Source organism: Microcebus murinus, chromosome 15 (assembly GCF_040939455.1).
Source record: "Microcebus murinus isolate Inina chromosome 15, M.murinus_Inina_mat1.0, whole genome shotgun sequence".
Classification (NCBI taxonomy): Eukaryota; Metazoa; Chordata; class Mammalia; order Primates; family Cheirogaleidae; genus Microcebus; species Microcebus murinus.
The window spans coordinates 36,749,912-36,769,492 of NC_134118.1; the positions used below are offsets into that span (position 1 = coordinate 36,749,912).

The 19,581-nt window shown below is 34.2% G+C and overlaps 1 protein-coding gene across 12 annotated transcripts in view; it reads left to right on the top strand.

The window, feature by feature from the left end:
* Window positions 1-19,581, top strand: part of FBXW7 (F-box and WD repeat domain containing 7) — a 190,241-nt gene that overhangs the window by 73,531 nt on the left and 97,129 nt on the right. The gene's annotated exons all lie outside the window — the stretch shown is intronic.

Genomic DNA, 19,581 nt, shown 5'->3' on the forward strand with positions numbered 1-19,581 from the left:
TGCAGCAGCAGCAGTTCTTTTCCAGATATTGAACGGTTCTTGAACAGTGTGTGGGGACAGAGAGGGGTGGGGCTCATTCCTGTTGGTTGTTGAAATAGTGTGCATTTACAGAGGGAACAGGTTGGATAGGCTGAGCTGAAGGAGTAGGCAAACAGATCTAAACTGATGGAGGACAGAAAGTGGTTAGTATAATTTTGGGGTGCCTTATCTTGAGTTTGCTCCTTTGTTAAGTACTTGAGCTTTAATATAGAACAGTTTGAAATATTAAAGGACCTTACCTTCTTTCTAAAACATAACTGGGAGACTTCTGTTTTTAATATTGAGTATTTCTTGGCGATGAGTTTGTGGCTGGTATCTTCTGTAAGAAAGCTGTTTTTTATTCTTTTTTAGCAGTGTTTCTTGAAGCCAGAGAGCTGCAGAATGAGACAGTTAGACAATGTTGAGTATAGATGGGACATTACCAGTTCTGATTTTTTAAGTCAAATTCTTATCTAATGAGCAAGTCAATGTGTGGCTGTGGCTGCAGCATTATTTCTTCTTTAATGAAGAGGTTGAGCCGTTCGACCTGCTGCTCCGATCTGTTCTCTTGTAGCCATACATCAGACCAGTTGCAGAGATTATCCATCGAATGTCCCAGGCAACCAAAGGTAACTACATAGATTTATTTCTAATAAAAATATACAATTAAAATGGATGCATAACTCGGACCAAATGATTAAAAATAAAAAACAATTAAAGATGTTCTTAGCAGTTTTCTTGACCTTGCAGTAGCTATCCAATATCATTTTGTCATCATCAGATTGTGTAGCAATGGAAATGCACTGCAGTAATTGATTTTGTAATAGGATCAGGTGATTTACTAGCTGCACTGACAACCACTTGCTTGCTCTGAGCTGTGGAGCACTTTAATGGATGTTGTGATTGCAGCTTGGAGTTGATGTGAGACTGCTGGCCACTTAAAGCAGCAGCACTTATTTTTTAAATTAGAACAGTTTTTCTTTTTTGTTTTCTTTTCTTTAAATTTTGGGTAGCTTCAGGAACGTTATAGTTAATTTAGGTGCCCCCACGAAATTTTAGAGATTTTATATTATTTCACTCATCAGTTCATAAAAAGTTCATGCTATGACTAGCCTCAAATATAATAAAATATAGTCTCTCTGTTCCATATTCCTAGCTCAGTATCTATACTCTGCCATTGACCATGAAAGCACATCTCTAAAATATAAGAGTTTATTTATATTAACTATCCTATGTTATGTAAATGAAGTAGAATATTCTTAACATTTATACATTTCATCAGTTTTAAACTCTAGTTGTCATTATAATGTTGGAATAATGGTAAGGTTCTTGATCTAGTGTGTTGTGCTAAAGTTGTTTTATATCTTTTTTTGGTCTTTGGCTTTCTTAGTGGTTTCATTGGTTCAACAACATTTAGGGAATCTGAGTTGTGTCATTCCTAAAGGAATATTGATGGAAACATATAGCTATTTTAAAGTAGTGTTTAAGTATATAACAAATTAAAAATTTAATATCCATGATTATAAATTTCAAAGTGATTATATTTTAATAATTTTTGTTTTCATGTTTCTTCTATGCCTTTTAAATAAATGATCAATTACAACTTAAAAGTATAGGGCTAATGCTAACTGTGGATTAGAACTATCTTTGCAGAATTCAGATAACAAAGTCAGGTGCCGTCCAAGACTTTGACTACTTTAAAGTTCTGCTTAGGGCTTTATATATCGCCAACATCTCTACCTCACTCTGAGTGTTTTGTACAGAACCTGACACATAAAAATACCGAAATCTCTATCATTCACTATTTATGTTCTTGACATAATAGAGACATTCTTTCTCTTAACCATATCTAAAAATGTTTATAATAATTAAATAATATTAATAATTTACCATAGTAGAAATCAAGCATAAAATTGCCATTATATATGATATTCAAACCACTATGTGAAAAGAGTTTTCCTTTTTGACATACTCACTCACCCTTAGTGTTTCTTGAAAGATGAAAGCATTACCAGTATCATTCTTTTCCCCTTAATGCAGATACTTAAAATATTTATTATGAGAGATTTAATATACTTTAAACATTAGTGTTTGTAGTTTTTTTAATTATTCAATAGGTAACAAATATATAGATTCCATCCCGCCCCCAAAAAAACCCTTCTGTGAACGTTGATAAAGCAAATACAAGGATATTAATATCATTTGCTATTTGGTCAAGGGTGTGTCTAAATTTCATGTATATATAGAGAAAATGTTAAATGATGGACTCCCAACAAATTAATCATGAATATAAGTTTCACTGGAGTGGTGTACATTAAAGCTTTTGTTTTTTTGTTTTTGTTTTTTTTGCAGTGGGTTGACTAGGAAGAGAGGAAGTGAATACTAGTGTTGACTACTCTTTTAAGGAGATTGGTTATGAAAGGTAGAAGATACTGTGGATGTTCTGTAATTAGACAGTATTTCATGTAAAATAAATGGTCAGTGTACTTTGTGAAGTGGAGCTGCCTTTTCTTTTCTGAAGAGGCCCAGATCAAGCATTAAAAGACCTGGATTTAATTTAGCTTTGCCACTAATACACTTGATAACCTTGATCAAATTATGTATGACATTTTAAGGTCCCTTAAACATACTCTTAAAATGTCCATTAAAAAGAAATCAATTTACCCTTACCAGTGTGAGGTAATTATAATACTTCACCTTGAAGCTATAGAAATTGGAGTTAGGAAGAAGGATGAAATTTCTTAAAGAACCAGGTTGTAGGTGATGTTAAAATGTCTTCTTACTTTTTTCATCTTTTTTGGGGGGGTGGGAGTACATGTTTTTGCTAAGAATACTGTTTAATCTTTCTGATATCCAATATTATCTAAATAGGATAGTTGTCCTAGAAATTATCCTAATGGTTACAATAACAACTGGGATTAAATTCTGGCATTGACAATTTTTCATAGGCTCTCTGACAAAAGATATGTTTGTTAAAGAGTTTATTTAATATCTAGCATATTTTTTAGTAATCACTTTTTCAAAGAAAGGTAGCTATTGTGTTGTTATTAGTGCTTTCTCCATATATGCCTATTCAATAAGCTGTGTACAGTTATCTTTGTTGCCCAGGCAAAGTGTTTTTTGTTGATTGAATTAGGTGCTTCAGCAGTGATGATCATGTAATAATAATTATAACAACATTTATTTAACCTTTACTTTGAACCAAGTGCTATACTAAGCACTTCTATGTTAGTTATGTCACTTATGAGAAAGATGCTCTCATTATTTTTAAAGATGAGGAAACTGAAGCTCACAGAAATTCTATAACTTACCTAAAATTATACAACTAGGAAATAAGTAGGGTTAACCAGTGTTAAAACTTGTAAAATACTTTCCCCGTCCCCCCAGATTGTGGTAAAATACTCTAATACACTTTTCCAGTACAGGTTGAGCATCTCAAATTAAAAAATTTGAAATCTAAAATGTTTTGAGCACCAATATGACACTCAAAGGAAATGTTTATTGAAAAATTTTGAATTTCAGATTTTTGGATTTGGGATTTTTGGGTTTGGGATACTCAACCATAAGTATAATGCAAATATTCCAAAATCCAAAATAAATCTAAAATCTGAAACCTTTCTGGTTCCAGGCATTTCAGATAAGAGATACTCAATCTGTATTTACACTTTCAATTAATCTGTGACTGCAGAGATGAAGCCAGATTTTAGTCTGAAGACATTATATGATTACCTGATTTTTGTATCTTGAATAAGAAATAAGTGTTTTTTTTACCTCTTATAAGTAATTTATATTCAATAATTATTCATATAAAGCATATTTATACTCTTGAGTAGTGTTTTTCAGAGTATGGTTCACTTAGGATGATGTTTAAAAGTATAACTTAAGGCCGGGCGCGGTGGCTCACGCCTGTAATCCTAGCACTTTGGGAGGCCGAGGCGGGCGGATCGCTCGAGGTCACTGAGACCCCGTCTCTACCAAAAATAGAAAGAAATTAATTGACCAACTAAAAATATATATACAAAAAATTAGCCGGGCATGATGGCGCGTGCCTGTAGTCCCAGCTACTCGGGAGGCTGAGGCAGTAGGATCGCTGAGCCCAGGAGATTGAGGTTGCTGTGAGCCAGGCTGACGCCACGGCACTCACTCTAGCCTGGGCAACAAAGTGAGACTCTGTCTCAAAAAAAAAAAAAAAAAGTATAACTTAAATGAACATCAGGACCCATTGACAGAATCACTAGAATAGAATCCAGGGGCCTTCATTTTTAAACATCTCATATAATTCTTTTGTACACCAAATTTTTAGAACCACTGATACTGAGAATGTGCTCCTGTTTTTTCCTTTTCTGTATATTGTCTACCAGCTTTCCTTTCTTTAAGAATTGGTTTACAAACCATAGCTGATTTGTAAAATCATCCTTCAGACTGTTAAAAAAGCAAACAATTTTGGAATGGAATAAGCAATCTCATACACTAATGGTGAAGTGTAAATTGGTACATCTGTGGTACCATTTAAGGAATGGGTTTAAGTAGGATTAAAAGTGTTCGTAAAGTTTTGACTCTGTAAACCTACTTATAGGAATTTATCCTTACAAGATAATCAGATTCACAGGAAGATTTAGGTCTAAGGATGTTCATACCATTATCATTACAATAGTGAAAAACTGGAAACTTTTCAATTTTGAACATGACAGAAATGGTTAAATTAGTTTTCGTATCCAGCCATAAAATATTATATTGGTAAGATCATTAAAGATTTAGAAAAATGCTCATAATTTAATGTAAAAATCTCAAAAGAATATAAAATTGTGGTTATACATACACACACATTAGAGTGCATATGGTACTAAGTTAAACCATGTGAAATGACCATTTTTGTAGGTTAAGATGATTGAATATCAGCCTTTTCATGTAGTTTAACCTAATATGATACCAGCTTTTAAAGTACATATTTGTTACACATTGTAGAGGAGGAGACTGGAAGGAAATACAGAAAATTTATAAAGGGATTATTTTAGGATGATGAGCTTATAGATCATTTAAAATATTTCTTTTTTATGTGTCTATATTTTTGAATTCTCTTCTAAATCGACCTTTGTAATTAGGCAAAGTAAATTACTAATAAAACCAGTTATTTGAAACAGTTGCAAGGTTTCTGTAAATAACATTAAAAGAATTTCTATAAATCTTTTAAGCAAGCATAAAGATTCCTCTCTACTGATATTCTTATCTCTCTTATTTGCTGTTGAGTGTATTTATGGCAAATGGAGCATATATACCTGTGCCCACTCACCAAATTTTGATTGGATTTAAATCTGCAGATTTAATTTTTAACAGCTTACAATTTACCAGGTTTAATTTTTTTAAAAAAATAAGCATAGGAACAAAGGTTTGTAACCCATTCTGTCTGTGTATAGGGAAAGTGATTCCTAAATTTCAAAGTTGACTGGTTGTTGAACGTCATAACAGTCTATCTTCCAAATAGGGCCTTGTTCTAAAATTCATTTCTTAGAATCATATATAGGTTAATTTTTAGGTATAACTTGGCATAACCAAGAAGTCCTTGGTTGCTCAAAGATTGGAAATAATTGCAATATAGCCTTTGCTCATTGCATATTTTATGATACTGACTGTTCCTTCCCCTTTTTTTTCATTCTACAACTAGAACGTTACTAAGAATGAATTGAAAAGAAAATTGAGTTTTGTTATTTTTTTAATCTGAATAATTGTACTGGGGCAACTCTTCCTATTTATGAGGCTTCCCTCATTTACATTGGTTTGAGGGATAAGAGTGAGATTAAAGAAATTGAACTTTTAAGCCGGAGGGGCATGACTGATGGAGCAAGTTTCTGGAGGAGGTGTTTTAGGGGTAGACAAAATCAAAACAACAGATGATATTAGTTTTGGAAATGATAGGTATCACTTTTTTCCCCTCAGAGACAGGAGAGAAGGAAGGAGGAATAGAGAAACAAGCCTTTGAGATTGAGAGATATTACAAGTAGAGAAGTATGTACTGTTCTGTCACCTCAATAAGGAGAGGAAAATACTCATTTAGCAGTGTAAATTCTAGTATCTTAATAAACATTTTATTTTATGAAGGACTATGTAATTTTGATTTCTATTTTCCTTATGGTAAAAATAATACTGGATCAATGTTTTTATTATTTTTATTTCAATAAGAAAGATATATTGCCACTTCTATCTTAAAAAGTTTACATAGAAGAGACATGACTCATAGTGAAAGTTTTTGAAAACAAATCATGTAAACTCAAACAGTAAAGAAAGAAAAACAGTGTTTCAGAGTTGTTACTGGCCTTTTGTTAATCCCCCAGGCAGAATTTGATTCAGAATGCTATATAATATAATAGTAATGAGGCTGAATTAGCAGAGAGAATAGAAAATGGTACAAATGGTCACAGTCCAAATGACATTCTATATACAGAAGATAGAATGTGATTTAGGGCAGGGGGTAGGGTGAGGAATGCTTAGATTGCATCTGTTTACTATGCGATATACTTGTTCTGTTCAAGGTACCATTTTCTTCCTTTTTCTGCCAGCTTCTATATCCCTTCTTTTTTAAAGAGGTGATCATTTTCTACTGTTATTTTTAACTTTAGTGATTTGAAATTCCAGGATGTATCTTTTTCAGAGCATAATAAAAAGTGCTTTAAAAATACCTAATGTAAAATAAAATTTCAGGCAAAAAATTTATTAAGTTTTAATCTTTAATAGCTTATATTACCAAAATTAAATTTTGATTAGGGTTTGACATTTTTTAAGTATTAGAATCCTCTTGGATACATATTGCCAGCAGAAATTTAAATACTGAAGTCAGTTTTCGTTGTTGTTCAACTTAATAAAGAAATGTATTCTTTGTAACCAGGGTAGGTACATACTATTAATTCTTTCTCCTTAATACTTTGAGATTTTCCTAAAGAAGTAATTTCAAATGTGTATACTGTAAACTAAAAAGATTACCCTTATGGGAAAAATCTGTATCATTCTAATGGATGTCATGCTCCTTGTGGCATTATTATAAAATTAAAGAAACTGACTCAGAATGCTGAATTTTTTTAAACACATAGATATACCAGAATTTAAATTTAATTTGGCATAAGAGGTCACATATTCTACCTTGGTTATTGCAATCTGTATCCTTATATGTTATTGCATAATTTTTATTCATGTGAGTATTTCACTCCATCCCTTTTTGAATAAGTATTTCTTAAGACAAAAACAAAAATGAGCAATACTTTAGATTGACTGAAAACAATTTTAAAGTATTGAGCAGCAGTAACATTTAATCTCACAGTGCGGATTGGTTTTACCCCATAGCAGCATTTCTTAAAGAAGTAATGCGAGGTCTAAACAAAGCAGATGGTAACGCTGGACTTACCTAAATAATGTAATGCAGGTGGTTCTGTTATAAAGCAATATATTTGTGCACTCTTATGTCTACAGTCAATCCCACATTTCTACTACTGTTTAGTTAATCAAAATACTGTCTTTTGCTTGAACTATCTCAGTAGCAATTCTAGTTATCTCCGTCTTTTGTCTCCGCTCATTATTCTCTGTATCGCTACCAGAACATGAAATATCAACACCTTTGTAGCAGTTTCCAAACTTTACATGCTGAACATTTGCTCAAATGAAAGCAAAATATTAAACAGGTAAAAGGAGACCTTATGGCAGGTGTGTATATGTATTGGAGTGGGAGGGACACAGAATTAGCAACTCCTGAGTGTGACTGAAGGACTTCTGAAAACCATTGTTTTATAGGATAAAATCTGAACTCTGAAGCACAATACATAAACCATTCCTAGTCTGGTCTCAGCCTCTATCCATACACATATTTGTCTGAAACTGTACATTTTCCAACAATATTGATGTATTTGTATTGTTTCAGTATGTTATATGCTCTCCATGTTTATATATTTGCAAATGATGTCTCCTTCTCTTAACCTCTTTAACATATTTCTTTGACCACCCTTTATTAATCCTGCGGTTAAGGTAAGTTACCTTATTTCCTCTATTTCTTTGTGTCACAGAACTATTGAAATAAGTCAGCACAGGTCTTGAATACAATGACTTCTTTTCCTTTTTATAAAAACATCAGTAAATAGTTGTGGGACATTCAGGAAAAAGTTGGGGAACATGGACAGTAAGAGAAAGTAATACAGTAACTTTCAGGTTGACAAAGGGGTAAGTTAAAGGACAAAGGCTAAATTTGATGAACATATTAGGAATTACTTTTTAAATATACATTATAGGAAATAGAGGGCTAGAAAAGTGAAAAAGCGAATATGCTTGCCATTGTAAATGTCTTACCTTCCAATTCCATGAAGAACACAGGAACTACTTTCGCTATTTCTACTCTCTTTGATGTTAATTGGGACCATGTGTCAAGTATCTATTATAATTCTGAGCTTTAAAACGCAAAGATACACTCATGCATATATATAGAGAGAATAAATAATAGGCTCTTTCCTACATTCAGGAAGTGATACTCAACTGTCCATATCACACTGTTACTGTCTGTAGGTAGCCATCCCTCGATATCCTCTGGGGAGTGATTTCAGGACCCCCTGCAGATACCAAAATTCACATATACTAAAGTTCCTTAGTCATGGAACCCATGTTTACATAAAGTAGGCCCTCTCTATATGTGGTTTCATATCTATATCTATGGTTAGTTGTAGATATAAAATCCATGGATATGGAAAGCCAACTATATTTATTGAAAAAAATCCACACATAAGTGGACCTGCATAGTTCAAACTCATGTCAAGGATCAGCTGTACTCTATTACTTCTTATAATTTCTAAAAGCATTAACCAGCAAATACATATAAAATTTGTGAAGTAATTTTTCTGTTTCCTAGAAAGTATTCAATAATGTTTCTCACAGACTAAAAAGCATAGTGAATGTAGATTTTTAATGCATGAAAATGTTAGTATCTATCGTAAATTGTTATGGATATTTCTGTTTCTTTGTGATAATTCAAGATTGAAGTCTATTTCTGGAAAAGACTGAGTAAATAGATCCCTCTTACAGGTATCTTTGGTTGAGCACTGCTATTGCATGACTTAAGTGTTTGCCATTTGAAAGCTGAAATCTGTCCAGAGAGAGGGCAAATAATCATAGAAGTCATTCATGTGCTTATTCATTCATTCATTCAAATTTTAATTGAGCAAAAAAGTGGGTAAAAGACAGTTGACTAAAGAAGATATGGGAATGGTTAACATGAAAAGGTGCCCAGTAACATTAGCCATCAGGGAGATGCAAATTAAAACCACAGTGCCATACTGCTTCCCATCTATAAAAATAGCTAAAATTAAAGGAAACCAGACACCACCAAATATTGGTGAAAATAAGAAGTAATTGAAGCTCTCAATACATGGTTGATGAGAGTATAAAATGGCACCCAAACTGTTTAAAACTATTTGGCAGTTTGTTATAAAAACACATACCTACCATATGAACTAGCCCATAGACTTCTAGGTGTTTGCCCAGTAGAAATGTCCACAAATAGGCTGATACAAGAATGCTTATAACAGTTTTATTCAGAATAGCCCAAAACTGAAAGCAACTCAAATATACATCAAGAAAAGAATGGATATATAAATTGAGGTATATTCATGCAATAGAATAGCACAGAGAAATAGAAAAAAAATGAATTTCTGATACATGCAACAACATGGATGTCAAAAACAGTATACCAAATAAAAGGAGGAGACACAAAAAAGTAACACAGTATGATTCCATTTATATGATGTTTGAAAATCCACAAAACTAATGTATGGTGGTAGAAATCAGGACAGTAGTTATATGGATTGATTAGAATAGAATGTGAGAGAACTTTCTAGAGTGACAGAAATATTCTATATCTTGATTGAAGTATTGGATACATAGATATATTTTTTTAAAACCTCACCTTATATAAAAAGCCCAGCTAAAAATATATATTAATTGAAGACAGTGCAAAACTTCTCTGTCTTCTTTGAGTCTCCCACTGTGGGCATGTTCCCATGTAGAAGGCAGTTTGGGTCTTCTTTTCTTCAGTCTCATTAGTTGGGACTTCCCTATACTAATACCAGATATGATGACATCAGAAAGCCAGGTTTCCACTTTAAGAGGCAAGGTGACAGTTTTCCCAGAGTCCACAACTCCAGGTATTGCATCAGTGCATGGTTCATTGTAAAATGTTTTCTAGGGTGGTAGAGAGACATGTGACTGAAGAATATGATAGGCCCAAATAAGCAACTATATTAGAAGAAACAGCATTTGACACTACTACCTTAAAGAGCAAATGACTACAGGACCAGAGAAAACCAGAATCTGCCCAATTTCAGAAATAACTCAGCATCTTTAAGGGAAACCTCGACATCATCACATTGAGACTCTGAAGAGTAGCAGTACTTGATTCAAATCCTTTTACTGTGGGCTCTACTGTCTCTCATAGTCATTGTGCAAGAAGGTTTTGAACTTAAGAATAAGCCTACTACTGTGATATAGAAAGTTTATTATCTGTAGAACATTAGTGAATCTGTTTTATTTAAATAGGGTTCCCATCTCAGCATAATTTTGACTTGGCAGCTATTACTTGTTGTGGACTACAGGGGGAAAAAAAGTCTTCTTGTTATTTACTTTTTAAATTTAGGAATTTTTTTTCTCATTTACTACTGCTTGATACCCTCTTGCCTGGGTTATTGGGAAGTTTTATTCAGTAAGTATTGTTAAATACAGATTATGGGAGATATTTTTTGAACTGTGCTCCTGCACTAGGCCCTAACAAACCAGACCAAACTAAAATGTAATGCCATATAATCAAAATGAAACTTTAAGGAAGGAGAGAGATCTCAAAACAGACCAGTTTTTCCTGAAAATGGGAGATTCCAGTCTACCTGAATTCTCTGTCCTTTGACCCTTACAAAAAAGTAAACTGAAGTAACCTGATGTTATCCAATTTTTTTCTATTGTTCTATTTCCTTGTTCCCACCTTACAAAAGCCACTTGTTCTGCTATTGCCTAGTGAGACCTCTCACTCCCTCTTGTGATTCATGAATCACAAATAAAAGCTAATTTATAACTTAAATTTGTCTTTTGATGTCTTTTGTCTTTTGATGGTATGCAATTAGAACTCAGGAATATCCATGCTGCTTTTACTTCATCATCTTCTCATTTGAAAAGCTCCTGCTTGGATTTCTTTTCTTGATCTCTGAGGCAAAACGGTTAACTCATTTAGATGAATATGCCACACAATCACTATTCACAGATAGACTCTCAGAAACAGCCATTCCATCTTCCTCTTCACATTCTTGGCAGGAAGACTGAGAGGTCATATTGAGGAAGATACTTCCTGATTGTGTCACATACAGTATGGTTTCAGGAAGTGTTTCTTTGAATGGAAAAAGAGAAATATTTAAACTCTAACATGTGTCAGGCACTGGGGATACAATACTGACCAAAGGCATAAGCCCCACAAAATATAGACTAGAGACCCATACAGATACTAATTTTATAAATTGTGAGGAAAAGATCCACCCTAGTTAGACCTTTGTAAGATACATAGATAAGAATTTCTAAAAGGTATATAATATAGTAGAAACCAGGCAAAATGAACATTCTAGTCTGGTTCCATCTCTGCCAACTGATGTTATTGTCTTTCGGTAGACTATGGTGACTGAAAATGTAAAAACCACCAACTCCAAGAAAATCTAAAAAACAAAAACATCTAAAACATTAACACCAAGAAACACTATAACCAACTTAAAACTGTTCTTTTTTTCTTAGTATAGACTGAGAGCTATTATTTTTTAAATGGTAAGAAATATCATGATTTTCTTACAAAGATCTTTTCTGTCCATGTAGAAATAAAGCAACACTTTCATAACGATTAAATCAGTAAACTAGAACCCTTATGTAATGATCTGTAATGTTTCACACAAGAAATTTTTAAAATTTTTCAGGTTATAGAACAGTATTTCTGGGCAAACCTAACAAGGCAGTAGTTGTAAAATATTTTCAAACTCCAAAACACCCTCAATTTCAGTATGAACAATACTGTGTTGTGTACTCAACCTAAAACTAAGAAGCAGCATTGTGGGTTGATCACAACTCAAATTTCTTATCACAGTGAGGACTGCCTAAGGATTTTACCACTAAAATCAGCCCTTCAAATAACTAGGAAGACAGTAACTGTGGTCACTGCTCTCCAAAACTACTGATTTTCAGATTTGTTGAAAGGAATATTTTTTAGATCTTCAATAAGTTTTCTTTGTTCTGAAGTTATTCCTCTTGCCTAGACAAAATTAGAGTACTAACTCAATAATAATACTGTCATAAAAATATGCTTTCTTTTTTTACAATACCAGTTCAGCTACTCAAGATATAGAAACCACAATATTAGCAGAAAATCTTACTGGTATGAAGCCTGTTTTATATTCACATCATTAAAGATGATTCCACTGCATTCATTTAATTTAATAAGCAAACATTTACAGAAAGCCCACTATATGCCCAACACCATGCTAGGTACTGCATATTCATTTAATCCAGTATCTGAGATCATTACTCCTAGTTCACAACATAGGAAACAGGCATGGATTAAGGTCACTTGCCTAAAGATTTATAGTTATTAAGATTCAGTACCATCTTTGAAACTCAAATATGTCTGAGCCAAGGTTTATGCTCATTACATTAAGCCAAGCTGTCTTTCAACATGACACATTATCTTGCAGTACCAAGAGAAAACAATAGGCACAGGTGACAGTGACATGATGCCATTATGACTATCCCTTTTATATAAAAGTCCCTTCTTAAGATAGCGACCACATTCTTTTTATCAGACCCCTAAACATCAACTTTCTTTCAATCAGGGCACCCTGGACGGTGGGTCTGGGCCATGGAAAAAAGAAAAGAAGCTTTTAGGCTTCCCCCAGCAAAGTAAAGTGAAATGAAATTTGTCTTAGGCCTGTTTCAGGACTAATGGGTCTTGGTAATTTGTACCAGTATTCTACTTTTTTCCCTCACCCAAAAACTTATGCACATACCCCAATTGTTCTTGCTTACTAAAGTACTCTTAATCTGTTAAATGCAGCTGTATACTTATATTTAATTATAAATATTTTGGCAGTCTGAATTGATAAGATTTTAGGCAAAACACTGAAATCAAATTCTTTGGACTCTAACCCAAAGAATCTATTCAACCATGTCATCTTGTTTCCTTGTCAATTCCCAACATAACTCCAAAATAGTAACAATTATTACTTCTTAGTGAATCTTATTTTGTGCTAGCCCTTGTTAAATGTTCTACATATGAACTGTGATTGTATTGTTGTAACAAACCTGTGATATAGGTGCCATAGTACAAGTGAAGAAATGAGGTTCAACAGCAGTGTTACACTGCTTCTCAAGCACTGTTTGTCTGATACAAAGTAGTTGTCCCACTGAACCTCTTACCTTTTTGAAACCCACTCCCAGGGCAGTGGAAATCACCCAGTATTGTGGTCTTAGATAACCCATTCCTGGCTTCAGCCTTAGCTAATGGTTTTATACCTGAGGTAAGAATAAGGAATATTAACATCAATGCAGAACATTAAGAAATAGATTATTTCAGCACAATGTCAAAGTCGGACGGATAATGATAAAATTGAGGTGGTTAAACCTAGTGGTTAAGAGCCCAGATTCAGTAGTTAGATAAGGTACAGATACTGGTTCTGTCTAGTACCTAGCTATGTAACTTGCGCATATTACTGTCTTTAAATCTCAGTTTTCTCATCTACAAAAGGAGATTTAAAATGGCACTTCTATCTCACAGGATTATTTGGAGAATTAAATGAGAGATAATGCACGTAAAATGTTTAAAGATGTGTCTGGCACCTAGTGAGTACTCATTATGTTGCTCTTATTAGCTATTATTCAACTTTCTGTTATCAATTTTAAGGCTTTTAAATAGGCTACTTCATTATCAATTTATTTTGATATCAGAATAAGACTAGCAGTCATTAGAGATACCTAATTCAAATACTAACTTGATTTGAGGACTTCCTACAAGGTTAGAATAATTATTTTCCAAACCAGTAACATACTCAAGGTTGTATGGGAAAGGTGCAGTTCAACTCTTTTTAGGTGGCAAGAAAACCATTCTTTAAACCAGGCGTCCTCAAACTACGGCCCGAGGGCCACATGTGTGCCACCTAGCACATTTATCCGGCCCTCCAGGTGTTTTTGCCACCGCTGCCTGTCCTGCTTAGCAGCTGACTCGTCCCGAGCCCACAGTGCACACTCTCCAACGGTCTGAGGGACAGTGGACTGGCCTCCTGTTTAAAAAGTTTGAGGACCCCTGCTAAACTATCAGAGATCAGTGATAGTGTTAATGGTCCTTAAAGTGTCATCTGGGGACCCCTGAGAGTTGCTGAGACTTTGCAGGAGGTCTGAGAGGTCAGACCTATTTTAATAGGACATAGTAAGAAGTTATTGGCTGGCTTGGTATGGTGGCTCATGCCTGTAATCCTAGCACTCAGGGAGGCTAAGGTGGGAGGATTGCTTGAGGTCAGGAGTTTAAGACCAGCCTTGGTAAGAGTGAGACCCTATCTGTATTAAAAAAAAATTTTAACTGGCTTTTCATTCTTATTCTCTCAATGTATATTGGCTATACAACTTGTGACTGTGACATTGCTCTGATCGTGAATGTAATTGTGCTTATGGTTTTTAGATTTCTCAATTTTTAATACCCAGCAGGTGATCAATAAATGCTAGTAGTTTTGATAAGACTCTCCTACTGTGGGCCTGTTCCCATGTAGAAGTCAGTTTTGGTCTTCTTTTCTTCAGTCTCATTAGTTGGGACTCCCCTATACTAATACCAGATATGATGACATCAGAAAGCCAGGTTTCCATTTTAACTGGCAAGGTGACTGAATTGCTGTAATCTCATGATAAAATTTGAACAGCCTGAGGCACTGCCACTTGTGGATGAGCAAAGAAAGTAGTTTTTTGAGATGTAATCTACTTCTGGTGAAGATGCTATGAACATTCTTTAAAAGACAACAAAGGATTGAAAATATTATATAAACCTAATTGACAAAACAGCAGCAGGGTTTGAGAGGGCTGCCTCCTGTTTTGAAAGAAGTTCTATTGTGGGTAAAATGCTGTCAAACAGTAGTACATGCAACAGAGAAATCTTTCGTGAAAGGAAAAAGCAGTTGATATAGCAGACTTCATTGTCTTATTTTAAGAAATTGCTGTAGCCACTCCAACCTTCAGCAACCACCAGCCTGATCAGTCAGCAGCTGTCAACATTGAGGCAAGATCTTTCACCAGGAAAAATATTACAGTTCCCTGAAGGCTTGCTCAGATAATCACCAGCATGTTTTAGCAATAATGTATTTTTTAGTTAAGATACATACAATTTTTTTAGACATAATGCCATCATACACTTAATAAGCCAAAATGTAGTATAAATATAACTTTTATGTTCATTGTGAAACCAGAAGTTATTGCTATATTCACTTTATTGCTGTGGTCTGGAACTGAACTTGTAGTACCTCCAAAGTACGCCTGTGTTGGTGAAATTATTATCCTTCTCCTTTTGTGTGGTTCTTTCTTTTCACAAAGGATATCAACTCTAATATTTGTCAGTACTAATACTAGTACAGAATATAGATAAAACTCTAATTTTTTCCTTTTTTTAACTTTACTACTTTTTTTTTAACCTTATCATAGTGGACCTTGCATGATGTATGTACAAGAGTAATTTTGACCCTTATACTTAAAACTAAAACTGACATTTAAGTAAACTTTTCTTAGGAAAAATATAATCCTTTGGTAATTAGGCTTAGCTTGCTTTTCTTTAAATTAATCTCTTTTCATAAGTTTATAAACTCATAAGAAATGGTATAAATTTTGTTTGAGTCACTAGCTTAAGCCAAATAGGACTTAATTTTTCTTAATAGGCTCAGCAGATTTAATAAAGGTTATAAATTGATTTTAATTAAAAATATTTAGAACATGAGAGTTAATTGATAGTGTTGAATAATAAAGATACTAAAGCCATAAGCCAAAGCAATATGAATAAAAATATAGCCTAGACACAGTTTTAATAAGAGTTTGAAAATATGTTTTTTTTACTAAGTGATACGATCACACTCAAATGTAGGCCTATGAATTAGATTACTTCTTTTAGAGGCTCATATATGCATAAAAAGTATTATTTTTGAATCTTAAGAATAAAATTATATGTACCTCTCTGAATTACAAAATGTAAGAATTACATTTATCTCGTTTCTTGCTGCACAAATATTAATTCTGGGTTAAACATGAAAAAGTGAATCATACCAATTTACATTTTCAACTGAAATGAGACCATTTCTGAGCTTACTCTTCTTGTCTGTTGAGTAAGAAAAAGATTGTTCATATGTGTGAGAAGTTGAAAACTGTAGCGTAATGTTCATTGTTTTCCTGTGACTGGCAGGCCATTCTTTTCTTCCCAGAAATCTAGAACCTGTCTGAGAGTGATTAGGAAAACTCATCTTAAATGTATAAGACTGCAGCTCTTTTTATTTCTCAAGTCAAATTTTCATAGTAGATTCAGAAAAAGGATCCTTTGTCCAGTTACACACTTGTGTTGAAAGGGAAAGAAAATCTGTTGGGTTTTGTTCTCTGAGTGATTTCCAGTAAGACTAGAGACTTGTTGATACCTTTCTTCACTCTCAGGCCCAAGCAGCAGTGGAAATATTTCAAGATTGTTTTTAGAACATGACATTTTCAAAAACTCATTTTCTTTTAAATCCAAGAATCTTGTCCTTTGAAGTAAAAACAAAACAAAACAAAGAAACAAACAAACCCAACTATTTTCTTCACACCTTACAGAGACTGAAAAATAAGTGCCACATTGCCTAGTTTCTGCAGCCATTCTTCATCTTCAAAGCGTTCAATAGAATCTAGCCTACTATTTTATTTAAAGGACCCCCTTCAGCTCAGATACCCTGTTGAGAACTTTGTTAAGTCCCTGGATTTCTTTCTGTGGGAAGAGTTGTTCTTTAAACATTTGAGTGAAATGATTTTTGTTTAATGAAGTTAACCATGTTGTAACATTGTGCAGAACTTTAAAAATTTTGTCCCAAGAGTTTTTGATACTCAGTCCCACTATGCAGATGTTTTCTGTGTCACTTTGAGTCCTCTGAGAAACAGATGTCAAGATTTGATGTGCAGGGAATTCTCCAGCACACCTCATTCTCCTCCAGGTTTGTTGGAGCAATCCCCATTGTAGTATTCTTACCAAGCTCAGTAGTTTACTGGGAGAAGTCCAGAGGCAGTGTGGCCAGATTCCAAGGTGAAATAGCTAGAGGCTGTCAAGCAGCTCTGCTGATCATAGCAGGTTAGATTGAAGGGTTATCTGAACATGGTACCACTATGGCCACCACATCCCCCTTACTTTGTTCAGGCTTGACACCTTCCCCTATGTGGACTCCTTTCTTATTTTGCTACTGTTTGCCAACTCTACCCATAGGGATGTTCTCACTCTGCTCTACTTCTGCCCTATGAGGCTTCTTCTCCACTGCATGGAACACTCTTCATCCTTCTCAGAGTCAGGCTTTGACACTCCTTGCCGATCTTCCTCTGTTTCCTCCCACCATCCCTCACAGAAAGGCTCTTCTCACTCTGCTTGGACTGACTCCCCAATTTTGGGTTACCATCCTGTCTCTCACACATACACATAACTTGCTTGGCTCTACCTAATGGCTTTAGAACTAAATTGTTGAGGTAGAGAAGGAAGAGCTTTCCAGGTTTCTTACACCTACAGCTGCCTAGAATATGGTTCCATTCCCTAAATAAAGAAAATATAATAGGAGGATCTAAGAACAAATTTGGGCTTCAGGTGGGTATGAGGGGAAATAGAAGTTTGGGTTTTAAAATAATGAGTTTGGGGTGACTGTGGGACACCTTAGTAAAATTAATAGGCCTCAGTAGAAGGGTCCAACTGGAGATGTGATAGTTGAAACCCTGGATTTCAGAGAAGGGAGGAGGGAACCATGGCACAATAGCAGTGGTGCCTGAGGGATGCACTGAGGGGTGAAGTTAAGGGACAAGAGAGTTGTAAAAAAGAGGCAGTGAGTGACCAATAGTGTAAAAAGCTATAAAAATAGCAAAAGATCCATTGGGATTTAACCATTTTAAAATTTAGTTAGGATAACACTCTGTGAGCTCAGATCACAGAGGTATCAGAGTGAATGGGAATGAAAGATTGCCTGGCCAAAACAAGATATGTATTATAATATATTATAATTTAAATAACATAAAAAGTAAGTATTGCCATGTGAACAGAGAAGTAGTGTTTTGCATCCTTTCCAGTAAAAATATGTATGACTGATTAGTCATGTGGATTTAAATGATTTAGTTCAGATCCATAAAACTTTATGAATTATTTTCTGCTTGTATGATGACACTCTCCAGTATTGCCCATTTTGTGTTGATTTTGCTAATCTATATTAGTGAGGATTTTTTAAATCCAATTTTACAGTCCCTGAAAGATTTTTACCTTTAAAGTTACAAACGTGATATCCCAGTTAGCTGCAGTATAGGAGATATAGAGCCAGAATAACTCAAAAATTGATAATTGTTTTTGAAATATTAATCTTTTAATCACATAATTGGTTTTTTATAGCCTGTGCTGAAAATAAGGAGTTTGATACAGAACACAAAATGGTTTTTATGCCTTAGAAGATAATTTACAAATAAATGTTAAGATATTAGGATTTATGCCTTACCAGTTTCAACATCACTACGTTTTGTGAAGTGGTTGTGTTAATAAGTGCTATGGCCCATAGAGGACTGCTGGTGATTAGGGAGTTTCTTTTCAGTGAAAATCCTAAACTGGAGAAGTGATTCCAAGCTTTGGGTTATCCTTTCTGATGGCTAGTATAGTTGATTTATTTTCTTGTTGTCTTAATGACTTTGTAGCTCAAGCCTAATGGATCATACCTACCACGTAACTTCTTAAAATGTTAATGTTGCCCAGTCATTTGGAAGCTTTGATAATTTGCTTAAACCACTCCTTGTTTTATTAGTGTGATCTGTATTCCTTAGTGTCTACTGTGATTTCTAAGTCAGTCTTTGCCTTGAAATCTTCCTTTGAGGCTCACAACTGCAGTTAAATCTAAGACAGGCTCTCAGAGCTCCATTTGTTTAACATATGTATCTATGTCTACTTTTATTCCATCCTAAAATAAGATTTTCAAGTGGTTTTTGAATTATCAAAGGCTTTTTTTTGAAAAAGAAGGTTCATGAGAAACTAGTTTAAAAGCTCGTGAGAAACTAGTTTATAAAAACACACACACACACTGAAATTAGGTCTGAAATGCCACTAAATCAACAAAGGATAGTGGCTGAAAGTTACTGTGTATTTTCTAGGACTTGGGGAAAGTCATCGAGTAGCTCTGTTTTCTCTAAATAACCTATTTTTGAATTTTTTGAAGAGCAAAATTATTGTAATATTTGTTTTTCATCCTGGGATGGAGGTGATTGTAGGCATCTTTTTTAAGTACCCTTGGGTCAGGACCTCTCTGG